Raw genomic sequence first — 16,756 nt, 5'->3', positions numbered from 1 at the left:
TGGATTCCCCTCTGTCTCTCTCTCTCACACTCCCCACATCCAATCTGTTGCTAACGCCTGTTGGTTTCAGCTCTGCAGTGTCTCTCAAATATGTCCCCTTCTCTCTTCTGACACTGCCACCACTCTAGTTCAGCCCCTCATCATCTCATGCCTGGACTGATGGTGGGTCTGTCTGCCTCAAGTCTCTTCCCACTCCAGTCTGTCCTCCATTCAGGTATTAAAATGACATTCCTACAGGGCAAGTCTGACCATGTCATTCCTCTCCTCAGTAAACTTCAGTGGCTACCTATCACCTTTAGGATCAAATACAAAATGCTCTGTTCGGCATTCAAAGCCTTTCACACCATAACCACCACCTCCCTTTCTAGGCTTCTTATACCTCCCCAACACATACTCTTCAATCCAGTGACATTAGCCTCCTTGCTGTTCCATGAACAAGACGCTCCATCCCTCGGCTCTTGGCATTTTCTCCGATTGTCCACCGTGCCTGGAATGAGCTCCCTCCTCAACTCCTTCCCTGTCTTCCTTGGCTTTGCTTAAGTCCTAACTAAAATGCTGTCTTTAACAGTAAGCTCTCCCCAATTCCTCCTAATTCTATTGCCTTCTCTCTGCTAATTATTTCCTATTTATTCTGTATATAGCTTGCTTTGTATATATTTGGTTTCTTGTCTCTCCTGTGATATTGTGAGTTCCTTGAGGGCCGGGACTTCTTTTCGATTATCTACTGCGCTGTGCTTGTCACATAGTAAGTGCTTAACAAATGTTTTATTGAATCTATGTATCAAAGTTGGGCAAAACCCAGGCTCTTAGTTTCAGGGCAGTGCTTGAGTTGTGGACAAGAAACCTATCTCGCTATCCAAACAGCCCACTTATTCTGTCATATAGAAGATATTTTATGTCATTTTGACTGCTCTAATTGTAATGATAAAAGATATGTTCATTCTTTTTTTTTTTAATAATAGGGAGTTTTTGATTTAATTTAATTTTTTTTTTACCACTACTAGGTCTGTTTTCCACATTAAACTTAAAAGTATGTCATGAATGACATTTCCCCCCGAAAGCCAATTGTTAAACGTTCACCAGCTCACCCTGCTCATCTCTCTCTCTCTCTCTCTCTCTCTCTCTCTCTCTCTTTTTCTCACCCCCCCCTTTTTTGGTTGTACCTGTGTTCATTCTTCCAGAATGTATATAAGCAGGTTTAACGTGTCTCTTCCATCTAACAAAGTGTTTTATAATCTACCTGAAATTTTGTAGTAATGAAACTTCACAGATATTGCAAAAATGTATCATTATTATATTTTTGCTTGTAATGGTTCTCTGTGGAAGGGTAGGATTTTAGTAATAGCAAATATTCTTTAGAAAGAGAGCTATTTAAGTTAAAGACATCGTACTCTAGTAGTTTCTGACTTCTTTTTTGACAGTGTTAGCCAAAGAGAATTTGTCTGGAGTTTAGACGTATCTACACTTGGTTCGGCTGCTCTTGGGACTGGCTTTGTTTTGCTTTTTTCAGAAACACCTTGTAAAATTTGGTGATCATATCCAAAGTCAGCAATCCATGCTGAGTTGCATGAGTTATTTGATTATCCATTTGGTTGCAGGTTTTTTTTTTTGTAAACTGTCACTGTTTTCATAGTATCTTATACTGTTAAATGATTTATGTGTGTATTTTTGGGGAATGACTTTTCTTATGAGAGTAAAGAAACAAACCCTTTTAAATAGTACCTTTGAATGGTTGCGTATAGTTAAACATTCTTGATGCTGTAGCTGTGCCGGGGCTGTAACAATGTAGGAAATAGCATTTTCTAATCTAAGGCATCAACATATATTAAGGACTGAGGGACAGCTGTGGAAAGTGAGAAAGTCCTCTTGGTAGGAAGAAGTGGTTTTAAGTTCTGTCTGTGATATGTACTGACTGTGTGACCATGCATAAGTCACTTAGCCTCACAGTACTGCTGTGTGATTCTTGCAAAAGTTACACATGATTTTCAGATTTGCATCAATTCAGGGGATATAAACTCATGGGCTGGAGAGGCTGGAGAGAAGAGAATTGACTTAGAAGAGAGTCTTAACTGAATCTCTTTAAAAAGACTCTTAAAATTATGAACTAAAAATGAATATTTCAGTATACAAAGAATGTAAAAATAATTGTGTGTGAAACTATGAACTTCTGTTATATAAAAGCGTATATTCAATTTAACCTGATAGTACCTGTGTCCCCCTTCTACACTTTATTCTCTCTTCCCTGCATTTTAAAATATTTTGTTGACATGCTCTTCTTTCTTTTTTTATATATTACTATCACTACTTTTTAAAAAATTAATTTTTAGTTTTCAAAATTTCATTTTTATATGTCACTACTTTTTTTTTTAAAGTATTTTTTAATCTTTTTGTTTCCTCTTCCTTATGTTGCTATCACTACCTCCCCGGAGGCAGTTAGGTGGCTCAGTGGATAGAGCACTGGGCCTGGAGTAAGGAAGACCTGAATTCAAATCCAGCCTCAGACACTTACTAGCGGTGGGACCCTGAGCAAGTCATTTAACCCCTGTTTGCCTTAATCCACTGAAGAAAGAAATGGGAAACCACTCCAGTGTTTTTTGCTGCGAAAATCCCCATAGATAGCATTGGTGTACTGTGGTCCAAGAGGTCACAAAGAGTCATACATGACTGAACGACAGCAGTAACAATCACCACCCCACTCCTCCAATAAAGAGTTTCCTTTCAGAAATAGTCAAGCAAAGAAATTTACAGGGTGGCAGTATTGGAGAATGTATGTGTCTCTCTGCCAGCAGGTGGCAACTTCCCACACCGGCCTGGAAAAATAAATAAACAGGCAAGCAAATAAATAAATGTGCACACACAATACATATCTCTGTGTGTGTGTGTGTGTGTGTATGATCATGGCAGGTTTTTGTTCTCTACTAAAACTCCCAAGACCTTTTTTTAAGGAATTTTAATCCAGTCATTCTTCTATCATCTCCTACTTGGGGAGTTTATCTTTATTCCACGGGAGTAAGACTTTACATTGGCCCATATTAAATTTTTGCCATATTTCATCAAACCAGTCATTCTAGGCTGTCATCATCTTTTTTGGATCCTGGCTCTGTGTTCTCACTTTTTAGTGGCATGGGAAGGTAAGAATAACAGTGGGGGAAGGCATCAGCTGTGGCTGCTTTTGAATGCTAATGACAAGAAAAAGAGACCTTTTTAGACATGTTGGCATTGCTGAACATATATGCACAATATAACTCAAATTTTTACCATTTCTGACTTCACTCAAGTGACTGATCAGACTATTAAACAGCACAGGGCTATGGACAGTTCCCTGGAACACTGTTAGACCTTTCTCCCAGTTGACTTTGATCCCCTAATGACTTCTGTTTGGGTCTGGTCATTCAGCCAATTCCAAATCCATGTAATTGTGCTGTCATGTAAGCCACATTTCTCTATTTTGTTCACAAGAAGAGAACAAGAAAGTTTATGGAATGCTTTGATGAAATCCAGTCATGCATCTCAGATTCCTGGATCTACCAGGCCATTTACCATGTTCTTTTAAAAAAAGATATTATGTTAGTTTGGTATAAACCATTCTTGCTTAAGTCACTATTCTTTCCCTTACTGAATGCTCATAACACTTCCCTTTAGTAATATATTCTTGATTTTGCTGGGTGTTAAAGTTTAGCTCCCTACCCTATAGTTTTAACAAATTCACCCTTTCCTTCCTTCCTTCCTTCCTTCCTTCCTTCCTTCCTTCCTTCCTTCCTTCCTTCCTTCCTTCCTTCCTTCCTTCCTCTCTTCCTCTTTCTTTCTTTCTTTTTCTTTCTTTCTTTCTTTCTTTCTTTCTTTCTTTCTCTTTCTTTCTTTCTTTCTTTCTTTCTTTCTTTCTTTCTTTCTTTCTTTCTTTCTTTCTTTTTTTCTTTCTTTCTTTTTCTTTCTTTCTTTTTCTTTCTTTCTTTCTTCCTTCCTTCTCTCCCCTCCCTCCCTCCCTCCCTTCCTTCCTTTTTTTTTCTAAAGAAAAATCAGGGCAGCATTTGCCTTTCACTAGAGCTGTGTCATTTCTTCTGTTTTCAGATTTTCAAAAGTCACTTCGAACATCTCAAGAAAATAATCTGCCAGTTCTTTGAGTACTCTGGAGCTTAGTTTATCTAAGTCTTACAACTCATTGAAGGCCAGGAGTCTCTTACCATGTCTTCACTTTTCTTATATCCCAGCCTCTGATTAACCATCCCTCTGCCCCATTATCTTCAGTATCAAGATCATTCTCTTACAGAGAAAGAAGACTCAGACTGTGAGTTAAGTAGTTCTGTCATTACTCGATTGTCTTTTGTCATTTTCATGTCTCCAGAAACAGATATAATTCTCTCTCTTCTTTCACCTGCTTGCCTCCAAAATGGCTAAATTTTTCTTGAATAATCCTTTCATTAATCACTAGCCTTGACATTCCTCCAAGTACCATGATGGTTTATTCATCTTTATTTCCATTGCTTCTGTCTTCTCTTCACATTAAAAAAAAAATCTAAGTTGGTTGATGCATTGTCTGTTTACATTGGTCTCTTTAGTCTGCTTCTCTCTCTTCCTTATTATATTATGTAGGTTATGAATGGCTTTGATTGCCAAACAGAGCACTGTATTTTTGATACTGGAGGTCATATTGGAGTTTATTGAATAGAAGGGTAACATGATTGGACTGTACTTTAGGAAAATCATTTTAATGGCTGAATGGAGGATGGATTGGAGTAGGGAGAGATTTGAGGCAGGCATATCTACCAATAGGCTAATAGGCTTTTGCAGTAGTCAAGGCTTGAGATGTTGAGCACCTGCACTAGAGTGGTAGCAGAATCAGAGGAAAGAAGGGGACATATTTGAGACATGTTGCAAAACTGAAATCATCAGGTATTGGCGCCAGATAGGATGTGGGGGTGGGGGTGAGAAATAGTGAAGAGTCCACTGAGATTTCAAGCCCAAGGGCCTGGGAGATGGTGTTGTCCTCTATAGTCATAGGGAAGTTAAGAGGGTGTCAAGGTTTAGGGAGAAAGATCATAAGTTCTCTTTTGGACTCATTTTGAGTTGATTTCTACTGGACATCCAGTTTGAGATGTCTGAAAGGCAGTTGGAATTGTGAGATTGGAGGTCAGCTAAAAGGTTGGTGCAAGATGGGTAGATTTGAGAACTGTTAGCACAGAGATGGTGATTAAGTCCATGGAAGTTTAATAAATCACCAAGTGTAGTATATTAGGGTAGAGGGAGAAGAGAAGGCCCAAGACAGAACCTTTGAGATAGAGTCAGAAGGCATCATGTGGGTGAGGATCCAGCAAAGAAGAGAGAGGAGGAGTGGGCAGATAGGTAGGAGGAAAACCAGGAGAGAGTAGTGTCCCAAAAGCCTAGAGAGAAGAGAGTATCCAGGAGGAGAATGTGATCATTGATGTCAGAGTATGCAGAAAGGTAAAAGAAAATGAGGATTATGAAAAAGCCATTGGATTTGGCAGTTGAAATCATTGGTAACTTTGTAGAGAGTAGCTTTGGTAGAATGATGATAAGAATGGAAGAAAAGGAAAGGAGGGAAAGTTGAAGTATGAATTATAGGTTTGTTTGTTTTTTCAAGGAGCTTAGCCACAAAGGACAGAAAAGATATGGTTTGATAGCAGAGATGTATCAAGTGAAGCTTTTTCAGGATGGGAGAGACGTGCCACCAGAGACTGAAAAATCAGTGATAGAGCAGGGATGACAGAAGGGGCAGTCTGTTGAGGGAGGCAGGATAGAATAAGATTGCTTGTGCTGGTAGAATGGTTAGACTTGGTAAGGAATAAGGCCCATCTCTTCGTGTGAGACAGGCTGGAGGAGGAGATAATGGCAGAAGGTGTATGAGTAGAGATATGAGATGAAGGGAGAAGTAAGGGACCTCATGGCCTCAAGTTTTACTGAATCAGATTTCTTAAGTGAGAAACTGGGGAGGGAGACACATGAGAAGTTTGAATAGGGATCAAAAGGTTTGGAAAAGCCACTGTTGAAAGTGGGATGGTGAGTTAGTTAATAAGGGCGATATATAGTAGGGTTATCTACATAATTGTAGTCTGCTACCATGTAACGTAGTTATGTTTGTAACTTATCAAGTTATGTTTATAGTTGGTTTATGATCTATTTTCTAAAATTATCATCAGTTTCCTCCTTAAGGCCAGGTTTTATATATTCTGCTTTTACTAGAGTAATGCCTACTTTTCACTGTCCAATGATCTTGACCCAAACACTTTTCACCTTGATTTCCCCCTTCAATTCATATTTACTATGTAAGTGTATTTTCTTAAGACATAATGTTGCTCCACTGTTTCTTTTTATCTGTTTATCATAAGGCATGTTCTCCCAAGTTCTCCCATTTTGTTGTAATTAGTCCCATCCCAGTCTTAGTAAAGCTGCTCCCACAGCGTTCTCCTACCTGCCATTCTCTGTCTCCTTGGCATGATCACCATCCATGTCCTCTCTTGTTATAAATTTCTGTGGTACCTCTTCTCTCTGTACATCCTTTCTTGGTGAGCTCATCAGTTGCATTGAGTTCAGTGGTTGTCTTTATGCAGATGAATCCTCAATCTATACCTCAAGGCCTCATTTGTTTCTAGTGTTCCAGTCTTATGTCTCCAGCTGCTTGCTTGACAGCTCCACCTGGAATATTCCATAGGCATTACAGCCCCAACAATCCCCAAACAACTCATCTTTCCCCTCTAAATCTACTCCTTTCAGGTTTCTCTTTTTTGTTGGTGGTTCCTTTATTCTTTCAGTTAGACAGATTTGCAATCCAGGAGTCCCCCTCAACTCTTCACTAGCGCTCACTTGATCCCATTAGCTGTTAAATCTTATTGAAGCTACATCTTGCTCTCTCAGTTCTGTCCCCATCTCCCTCCTTACATGGTAACCATTCTGGTTCAGGCCATAATCTTATCTCCGCTGTACTGTTATGCTAATCTCTTGATTGGTTTTCCTGCATCCAGTCTCTTCGTGTCTAAGTCATCCTCCATACCAGAGGTTCCCAAACTTATTTGTCCTACTGCCTCCTTTAAAAAAAATTACTTAGTACCCCTACTGGGGTTAGGTTAGGTTAACCATTTTTATTTAAAGCTCTCCTATGGTACCTGAGGCTACTGCCATCCCCTCAGATGACCCACTTTGGGAACCTATGATCTATACAGTAGCCCCATTGGTGTTCCTAAACACTGATTGAACATCCAATTCCTTTGCTTCAGAAAGCTTCAGCGGCTTCCTTTTGTGTCTAGCATAAATATAAACTTCTGTTTTTTACATAAAGCCTTTCACAATCTGGTTCCAGCCTGTCTTTCCAAATTAATTATACATTAGTCCCACATGGTGAACTCCATACTCTGTCAGGTTAGCCTCCTTTCTCTTACCTGTAGAGCAAATTCCATTGATTGCCTCCATAACTTCTCAAAGATTCCATTCCTGGAATCTTTACCTCCATGTCTTGAAACTCTCAACTCTCTACAAGGCTCAGCTTAAACAGAATTTCTTTTTATGATTACCATAGCTAATAATGTCTCACCCATATTATTTTGCATTTTGTGTGTATATTTATCTGTTTAACTGTCACATTCCCTACAGTAAAATACAAATGCCTTGAAAGCAAAGACTGTCTTATGTTGTCTAGCACAGAACTTGAGTCATAGGTGCTTAATCAATTCTTGTGGATTGATTTATTGATACCTTTGTGGCTGAACTTACCTCTTTATGTCAAGGACTCTAATTCTCTTTGTTTTTTATCCCTGGTCCATGAAATTGATTTTAGTCATCTGGGGCCATGAATTGGATTGCTGCCCCCTCTCCATGGTGATTGTTTCTTCATCCTTTCTGCTAATATTTGTCTTCCTATGTTGTACCTGCTACTCATTGTAATGTCTGTCATGGGGAAAATAATGCCCGTTTTCTGCTTCCCCCTCCATATTCAGTTTAACCTCTCCCCCCCCCCTTTTCAGATTGAAAAGTCTAGGAATCTCTTCTTTCTTTCTCGCTCCCCATCATTAAGATTGGTTGGAGCACAAATTGTGGCTAACAGGTTCACACTAGCAGCATCAAGTCCCATCGTTCCTGTATTTTAAGTCATGGTCCATAAATCTCAATCCCATTCTCACATCATTTCTAAGCCAGATTTTTGCTTCCAAAATCTGCCTTTGCTTTCTAGATTCTTTAACTTTTAAAATGGTGGTTCTCTTAAAAATTCCATCTGTGACTCTAAGGCTTCCTGTTTTTTGCCCAGGATGAACAATGCAATCTTAAGTTCTGGTGGTATCATTTATTCTCCCATTATTCACGAGAAGTGGCTAGTATTTTTCAGTTTTGAGAAATTTCTATCACATCCTTAGTTAAGAGGCACCCATACTATTTTTCATGTCAGGAGTCTTCAGAAACTACCACTTATCTGGTTTCTTCTTGGATAAACTTGCTTCCCAGGGAGCTAGTTGGCTCAGTGGATAGAGCAGTGGGCATAGAGTCGAGTATACCTGAGTTCAAATCCTGTTGTAGATGCCTACTAGCTGTGTGACTCTGGGCAAGTCACTTAACCTCTGTTTGTCCCAATATCCTCAGTTGTGTAAAAGCACCCACCCTCTGGGGTTGTTGAAGATCTAATGAGATGACATTTGTAAAGTACTTAGCCTTTCTCTTCCTTTCCTTCCCTATTGTTATTCCCTGAAAACACCAGAAGCTGCTTCTCCCTCACAGGGTCCAGGTCCACCTTCTTTGGGCAGAGCCTTGTTTGTGTTATGTTATTTCAGAGGTTTCACTGGTTCTTTTTCCTTCCATCTCTGTTATATTCTTCTATATCCTGCTACCCATTAAGATTCCCCTCTGTTTCTTCAACCCCCTTTTCTTTGGTTTCTACTGAGCTCCTCAGGGAGCTCTTGCTTGTCCCTGGTAACCTGGATTGTAGATGGAGCTGTTCTTCCAGCCCCGTTATCTACCAGAGAAGGGAGAAGACAGGTGCTATTACTTGGCACTGGAAGAAATCCAAGCAACATATCCTCTGATGGTCAATAGAAAACTCCTGTTGGGCTTTGAACACGATGGAAGTGAGACTCTGCTTGTTTGTTTTTTTTTTTTGTAGGTTTTTGTGGCTGACTGCAACAACAGCCTGCTTGATTATTTGTTACTGAGACTTCTGAGTAGTCCTCTAGAGCAGCTTTTCTCCCTTTTTCTTTGTCTTTCCCACCTCATCATGTTGTTATGACTTAAGTTTGCTCAGCTGACTTTGATCTGTAATTAAGTTTCTTGCCAAAACCCTAATGCAAACCAGAGGCTGCCATCGTCATCTGAAGTCAGCAGAGAGGTCTGAAGTAGAAATCTCTCTTACAGTCACTTCCCACCTCTTCTTTTGACTTTTCTTTGGTTTCCACCTACCAGACTTGAGACATCATGTACTTCAGGCAGGCCTCTTTAATGCATTAGCATATATAACCAAATGTTTAATTTTCCTTCTTTTTACTTATGAAAACACAGATCAGATGTTTGTTCAAATTATAGATTTATTCATTTCTTTGAAATATGAAATACACAGAGTAAGCAGTCTTTATCTTTATGTTAGCTCCTAAGCTTAACCTTTTGGCCAAAATTAAATTTCCAATACAGTAAAATCCATTAAATGTTTGTTAAATATCTACACTGTGTAAGTCACTGTGCCAGATTTGGGTCTACAAAAACAAGCCAAAAAATAATGCTTGTTCTCAAAAGAGATATCACCTCAGGAAAGTAGGACACAGGCTGAAATTTGAAGGAAATGAGGGTTTCAGAGAGGCAGATAAGACATGGAGAAGGAACTCTTTTAAGATGTGGATGACGGCTTTTGCTAAGACAGCGAAGATGGAAATGGAATATGCCATGTGCTGGGAAGAGCATGTAGATGAGTTTGGTGGAAACACATCCTGTATAAGAAGGAGTAATGTGAAATAAGTTGGAAAAAGTCAGCTGGAGACAGGTTGTGAAAGTCCTTAAATGCCAAACTGAGGAGTCTGTAGGCCATAAGCCACCATTGGAAGTTTTTTAGCATGGCATTGTCATGGTAAAACTTGTGCTTTAGGATGGTGATTTGGGTGTGGGGATAGAGAGAGTTTAGAGAGAAGGGGAGAGACTCAAAACCAGAGTTTCAATGAGGAGGCACTTGCAGTAATTCAGGGGAGAGGTGGTGGGAGTTGGAGAGCTGAAGAGAATGTTGAATGAGTGGAGAGGAGATGGATGTGAGAGAGGTTGTTGAGGTAGAATTGACAAAATTTGGCAACTGCTTGAATCCGTATTCAATGGGGTGATGGAAGAATTGAGAATGATTCAGAAGTAGGAATGTAGGGTAGCTATAGTGATAAACCCTTGGACAGAATCAGAAAAATTTGGAGGAAGGACAGGTTAAATGGAGAAGATAATTTTGTTTTGGACTTAATGAATTTGAGATGTCTATTAGATGTAGAGGTGGAGCTATCCAGCAGGAAGTTGGAGGATTGGGACTGGAGCTCAGGAATGAAGTGAGAGTAGATATGGAAATTTAGGAGTCATCCCCATAGAAATAACTCAACCCAAGGAAGCTAAGTAGCTCCCAAGACAGAGGTTATAGAGGGACAAGTAGGGGTAGGGAACCTGCAGCCTTGAGGCCATATGTAGCCTTCTAGGTCCTCAGGTGGCAGCCCTTTGACTGAGTCTGTTTTATGGAACAAATTCTTGTATTAAGGGGATTTTTTTCTGTGAAGTTTGGGTTCAAAGGGCTACACTTGAGGACCTTAGAGGACCACATATGACTTCGAGGTCGCAGCTTCCCCACCCCCGGACAAGAGCATTAAAACATAATCTATGCATTAAGGCTCTCAGTTTACTACCAGATATTTTTTAATGACCAAAGTAATGAAAAGATGACCAATTATATCATATCATTTTTGTTCCTAAGAGAGATTTGTGAGGTAAATCCAAGTGACCTTAAGTTCTTTTAAATGTGTTTTTTTTTTAATGCGTTAAGAAGAAAAACCCAAGGTGTTGCTCTCATATGCACATTTTTCCCCTCCAAAGCTAATGTCCCCCATGTAAATAATTTGATGTTATAGATTTATTCTTATTTCATATTCCATTTACCTATGCATTATTATTGAGTAAGATAAAAACGGCTTATTTGAAATCAGATTTTCGAATACTTAACCTGTTTATAGCAACAGCTGCAGGTCTTCCTGGACACGAGTGTGCCAAGTTCTCCTTCAAGATCCTCAGATAAAGATAGCATGAACAAAACTGTATTTTTGTGCAGGATGACAGATGCATTACATTTTACTGTTGCTGAAGGAAAGAAAGTTGAACAAGAGTTCAGATCTCAATCAGGTTTCTGACTCCTCCTCCTGATGCCCACACTGGGGTTTGCTTCTTCAAGGCAGCAGTGTCAACACTGGAGTTGGGTTGGTCCTTCATTCTTCCTTAAAGTGCACTTTGAAGAAAGAGAAAGGTTCTTTTGCTTTTCTAGACATGTCTGGAGTTGGTTTAAACTAGAGAGTATTTGAAGATTTTCATTTATTTTAGGGGGAAAAAGATGGACGTATATTTACGTTTAAAAAACATTTCCTTTTAGCAAAGATTAAGAACACAGTTACCAGTCCATTCCTTCCCGTATGCTTGACCAGGCAACATGAGTACTTGAGTATTCATACTGGTTGATGGCTCTGGGGTTCATTCCAGAATGAATGGAGCTATTTCAAGCCAACCAAATACACGTTTTCCACTTAGATGGCATATGCTTATATTTTACTACTCTGTTGATCTCTAATAGATCTGTAGCTCTTCCAAAATAGCTGGTACTTTTTTTGCCTTGCCTTGCCTTAATGAAAATTCAATTCCTTAGAATTGGGAAAGAAAGATGAAAGGAACTGCTACTCTCGACCTAATTTTTATGAATAAGGAAGAACTGATTGCTAAAGTAGAAATGATGGCAGCCTTGGGATGAACTCCGTTTTAGAATTCATGATAATAGTTGAGGAAATGAGGGGCAGCTAGGTGATAGATGTAGTGGATAGAGCACCGGCCTTGAAGTCAGAAGAACCTGAGTTCAAATTCAGCCTCAGACCAAATACCTGACACTTACTAGCTGTGTGACCCTGGTCAAGTCACTTAACCCCAATTGCCTAAAAAAAAAATGTTGAGGAAATGTAAGACATAGTGTGACCTGAACCTTTGATTTGAGGGGTGCATATCTGAAAGAAAAAAACTTTGCCTGAAAAAACAAAGTGGCATGCAATCCTGATGATTTATTGACTTTTTTTTTAATGTAATTTTTATTAATGTCTTTTGTTTTCAAAAAATTGAGAAGTTTGGGCAGGATCTTGTGATTTAATTCAACAGGGAAAATGTGTCTAAGAAAGATATTCTCAAGAATAGAATTCTTTGAAAAGATAGAGGCAAATTTCCTTATCTCTTCACTGGAGTAAAGATTGGTAAATCCTCTTCCATAGAACTAATCACATAGTGTTTGACGTTTTCTTAGGGTTCTTTCCATTTCTGTATTTGCAGTGATTATGTATAGTCTTTTCCAGATTTTTGTATACTTCACTGTCATTTCATTTAAATCTTCTAATGCTTCTCTGAATTTTTCATATTCATGTTTCTTTTCTCTTCTCCTTATGTACAGTTTCATTCATCATGTTCTGTTCAATATATTTTTCAAAATGTGGCACCCCAAACTGAATGCAATGTTTTAGATACGGTCTCATCTAAGCAGAGTTTTTTTTTATCCTGTTATTCTAACTTGAGAAAACATTAGATCAAGAGCTAGGCAGTATAATAATCTAATGGGGAGAGAGAAGATCTATGATATATATATATGTGTGTGTGTGTGTATATATGTATATATAGATATAGATAAATATAGATATAGATATGATAGGAAGGAAGACTGTATTGGAAGAACCAGGGGAAGTGCTGTAATAAATCACTTTTATTTGGTGGGGAGAATGAAATCAGTGAAGGTGTCATGGAAGAGGTGACATTCTGGTCTTGGATGAATGTATTTCCACATATGGATATGGTGAGCCAGTTCTGTGAGTCTGGGCACAGAGATGGGAGAAAGCAAGACAAGAATGGAGTAGGATAGAAGATTTGTATGAGATCAGACTACAGAGCAAGACTGGAGATAAATTTTGGAGGGCCTTGAATGTCATGACACATACACATATGTACATACACACACACACACACACATATACACACATACATATACACTTTTTTTTTTTGCAAGGCAGTTGGGGTTAAGTGACTTGCCCAGGGTCACACAGCTAGTAAATGTTATGTGTCTGAGGCAGATTTGAACTCAGGTCCTCCTGATTCCAGGGCTAATGCTCTATCCATTGCGCCATCTAGCTGCTTCTAGAAGGCAGATTATAGAGGGAAGAGATTGGAGATGGAAAGACCAAATAGAATTTTTTTTGTTTTTTTTTTTTTAATGGCCTAATGAGTAGTATACTCATGGGCCCAAAGACAGGTTGATATAGTGGTAGATTATAAAAGCTAACCTTTGTATAGAGCCTTAAGGTTTACAAAGCCCTTCACTTTATCTTCTTTGATCTTCACAAAATTTCCATGAGATAAGTTGCCATTTTAATCTGTATTTATTATCTACCATTTTTATTATCTACATTAACAGATAGGCCCAGAGAGATTATTTGTAATCGCTCAGGATCATAAAACTAGTCAATGAGGCAGTAAGCATTTATTAAGCACTTACTAGGCATACACCAGGAGCTGTGTTATTCACATTACAAAGAAAGGCAAAAATCAGTCCCAGGCCTGGAGGAGCTCATAATCTAACTAGTAAGTAGCAGAGGCAGAATTTGAGCTCAGATGTTCTTCCCTCCAACCTTGTCACTATATTATGCCATTGTAAGAGAGATTTTGGAGCTAGAAATGATAGAACTTGGTCTTAATTGGATGAAGGAAAAGAATCAAAGATATTCTAAGGTTATGAGTCTAGGAGACAAGCATGACAGTTATGTGTACAAAGGTAGAGAAGAGTTGTGGGAAACGGAAATGTTTTAAAGGAGATGATTTCAGTTTTCTCTGTCAATTTTTAAGGTATTAACAGGACACATCAGTGAAGGCCAACCACAGCAAGCTGGAAATATGGAACTGGGAAATATTTAGGGTTGAGATACAAATTTGGAATCCATCTGTATGGAAGTAATAATTGAAACAATATTTGTGGATGACGCCACTGAGGAAGAATGTATGAAAAGTAAGAGGAGAGAACCAAGATAGAATCTTGAAGAATGCTTTAAAAAATGGGATGAGGAGCTAGCAAAAGAATCTGTAAAAATGAATCTGTAAAAAGTAAATTTACATAAAAACAAGGAATTTGGTGATATAGAAGTCAAGGGAGAAGAGTAATAAGAAGCATAAGGTGGTCATCATGATCATTTTCTTCAGAGAGGTCAAGTAGGATTAAAACAAAAACAGTCATTGGATTTAGCAGGGAGGAACTGGAGAGTGTATTTACCCCTAACAGGAGTGAGCTTTCCTCTTTCAGACATTGCATGGTATTTTATACCATTTTAACGTGCTTATTTTTAATTTTTTAGACTTGGTGGTGGTGGTACACATGTCATATTCTCCTGCTAATTTGTAAATTCCGTGAGGTCAGGAACCTTATTATTCTCTATATCTCTTCTAGTGCCTGAGATGGTATTTTGTATAGTAGGGGCTTAATCAATGTTTATTGAATTTGAATTTGTTGAATTATAATTTCTATCTCTTCAGGGCAACACATGTTTGTTTTCTACAACTACATAAGGAATTGGATCAAGAATTGAAAAAAAACCCAGAACTTAAAGGGCTGAATTGCCTTTGGGAAACCACAGAAATTCTTTTAATAATCCTAGACTTCTCCCTGAAACAAAAGTTTATGTTTTTAACACCAGTATCCTGCACGCAGAACACTCCAATCTCTGAAAAGTTGAAAAAGGGAATGACTTACAGAAGGGCTCTAAAGTTTGCAAAGCAATCCTTAGGTCATCCCGACAAATGAGTCCTGCAGACATTATTATACCAAGTTTATTTGTGAGGGAACATGGGCTGCTTGAGGTTAAAAAGGTTATACAGCTAGTTCAGCATTTGCTGAAGATTCAAAGTAAGGCCTTGGTAGTATTTAAGTCCAGCATTTTATCTGTGTCATATTGTTTTTGCTCAGATAGGGTCATCTTGATCTTCAGCTCAAAAATCATTAGCAACTGGGGCAGTTAGGTGGCACAGTGGATAGAGCACCAGTCGGGAGGACCTGAGTTCAAATCTGGCCTCAGACCAAACACTTGACACTTACTAGCTATGTGACCCTGAGTAAGTCACTTAACCCCAACTGCCTAAAAAAAAGCCTTAGCAATTCTGTATTGCCTATGGAGAAAAGTTCAGACTTATTTCTCTGACATTCAAGGTCTTCATCTTTTTTAAAAAGTCTTATTGACATGGCTCACATCCATGTACTCTTTGCCATGTGCCATGCTTGGAATGCCTTCTTTTCCAGCCTTTATCTGTTGAGCTCATACCCAACTCACGTCATTTCCTTCTCCAGGTCTTCCCTAAATTACCCTTTTTGTAATGACCTTCTTCTTTGCACCACACAGAACACTGTTTTATACCTCTCCAATATATTTCTATCATATCATATATCTGCTTAGGTCTTAGAATAACAGAATTTTAGAACTGAAAGGGAAAGTGGAACTAATCTAAATCTAAAGCCAGCGCCCCCTTCTTGTATTGATGAGGAAACTTGAGACCCAGAGAACTTACATGACTTGACCAAGTCATATAACTTTAAGGATAGGGAACTGGGATTTGTTCCCAGGTCTTCTTACTCCAAATTCAGTTCTTTCCACCATGTAGACCTTTGTATCTCCCTCAGCATCTAGTATGCTGATCTGAATACAGATGATTCAAAATATTTGCTGAATGGTCCTTTTTCTCTCTCTTAGAATTTCATTCCTGCATGCTTTCATTTTCTCTCTTCTCTTACTCTCAGTCTTTGTTTGCAAAAATGTTTCCTGCCAAATGTTGGTAGCTTGGTAGACAAATGTCTCTTTCCCCCCACCTCCCCAATTGGGGTGAGGAGAACCTAGGCTTTTCTGCTATTCTTTAGTTGTAATAAGGCTCTGCAAACGCCCGAGTCCAAAAAATACTAGTACTCTGTGCTGGCATGCCGTTAAAGACAAGCAACTCCAATCCATACAGCTTTCAAAAGTAGAGCGAAAGATTTATAGTTTAGTTTTTGGTAAAAGGAAATTTGATCCTTATACTGAATGTATTTTCTGCAGTTGCTATAGCTAATTTTATTCTTCCTTTATAGATTACAGAGTGACAAAAATACAAGCTCTGTCTACAACTTAACAGAGACATTCAGAATTCGTTCTAATACCAGGTAAGAGAACCCTTCTTGTGTGGAGTTGGGTAGCAGGGTTTCCTTTCTTTCTATGCTTGCTGCAATATTCATCTGTGTTATCTCTTTCTGCTATCGTTTACTTGCAGACTGCATTTTGTAAAAAATAAAGGCAGAAATAAATGGAATTTGTGGAAAAATCCCTGAAGCATTTGCGTTTGTGGGTTTCCCCCTTGGACTTCTCCATTTGTCTGCCAGCTGGTACTGATCTGAAGGTGTTAAGGCAATGAGTGATTTGCATTCCTGTAGGGGGCTAGTGAAAGGCGAGTAGGCAGAGCCCAGAGGTCAATCAAATGAATCACTAGACTTTATTTATGGCTTTCGGAG

General features: G+C 38.8%; 1 protein-coding gene across 1 annotated transcript in view; it reads left to right on the top strand.

Moving 5' to 3' along the window:
* The first annotated feature begins 16,338 nt into the window (after positions 1 to 16,338).
* The window catches only part of BMPR1B (bone morphogenetic protein receptor type 1B), a 277,054-nt gene continuing 276,636 nt past the window's right edge, over positions 16,339 to 16,756 (top strand). Inside the window, exon 1 of the mRNA XM_021008395.2 lies at positions 16,339 to 16,411. The gene's annotated coding sequence lies outside the window, so the exon portion shown is untranslated. The remainder of the gene's footprint in view (positions 16,412 to 16,756) is intronic.

The sequence above is a fragment of the Phascolarctos cinereus genome, unplaced genomic scaffold, assembly GCF_003287225.1.
Source record: "Phascolarctos cinereus isolate Bilbo 61053 unplaced genomic scaffold, phaCin_HiC Scaffold_9;HRSCAF=440, whole genome shotgun sequence".
NCBI classification, from domain to species: Eukaryota; Metazoa; Chordata; class Mammalia; order Diprotodontia; family Phascolarctidae; genus Phascolarctos; species Phascolarctos cinereus.
This window is presented reverse-complemented; position numbering and strand designations above follow the sequence as displayed.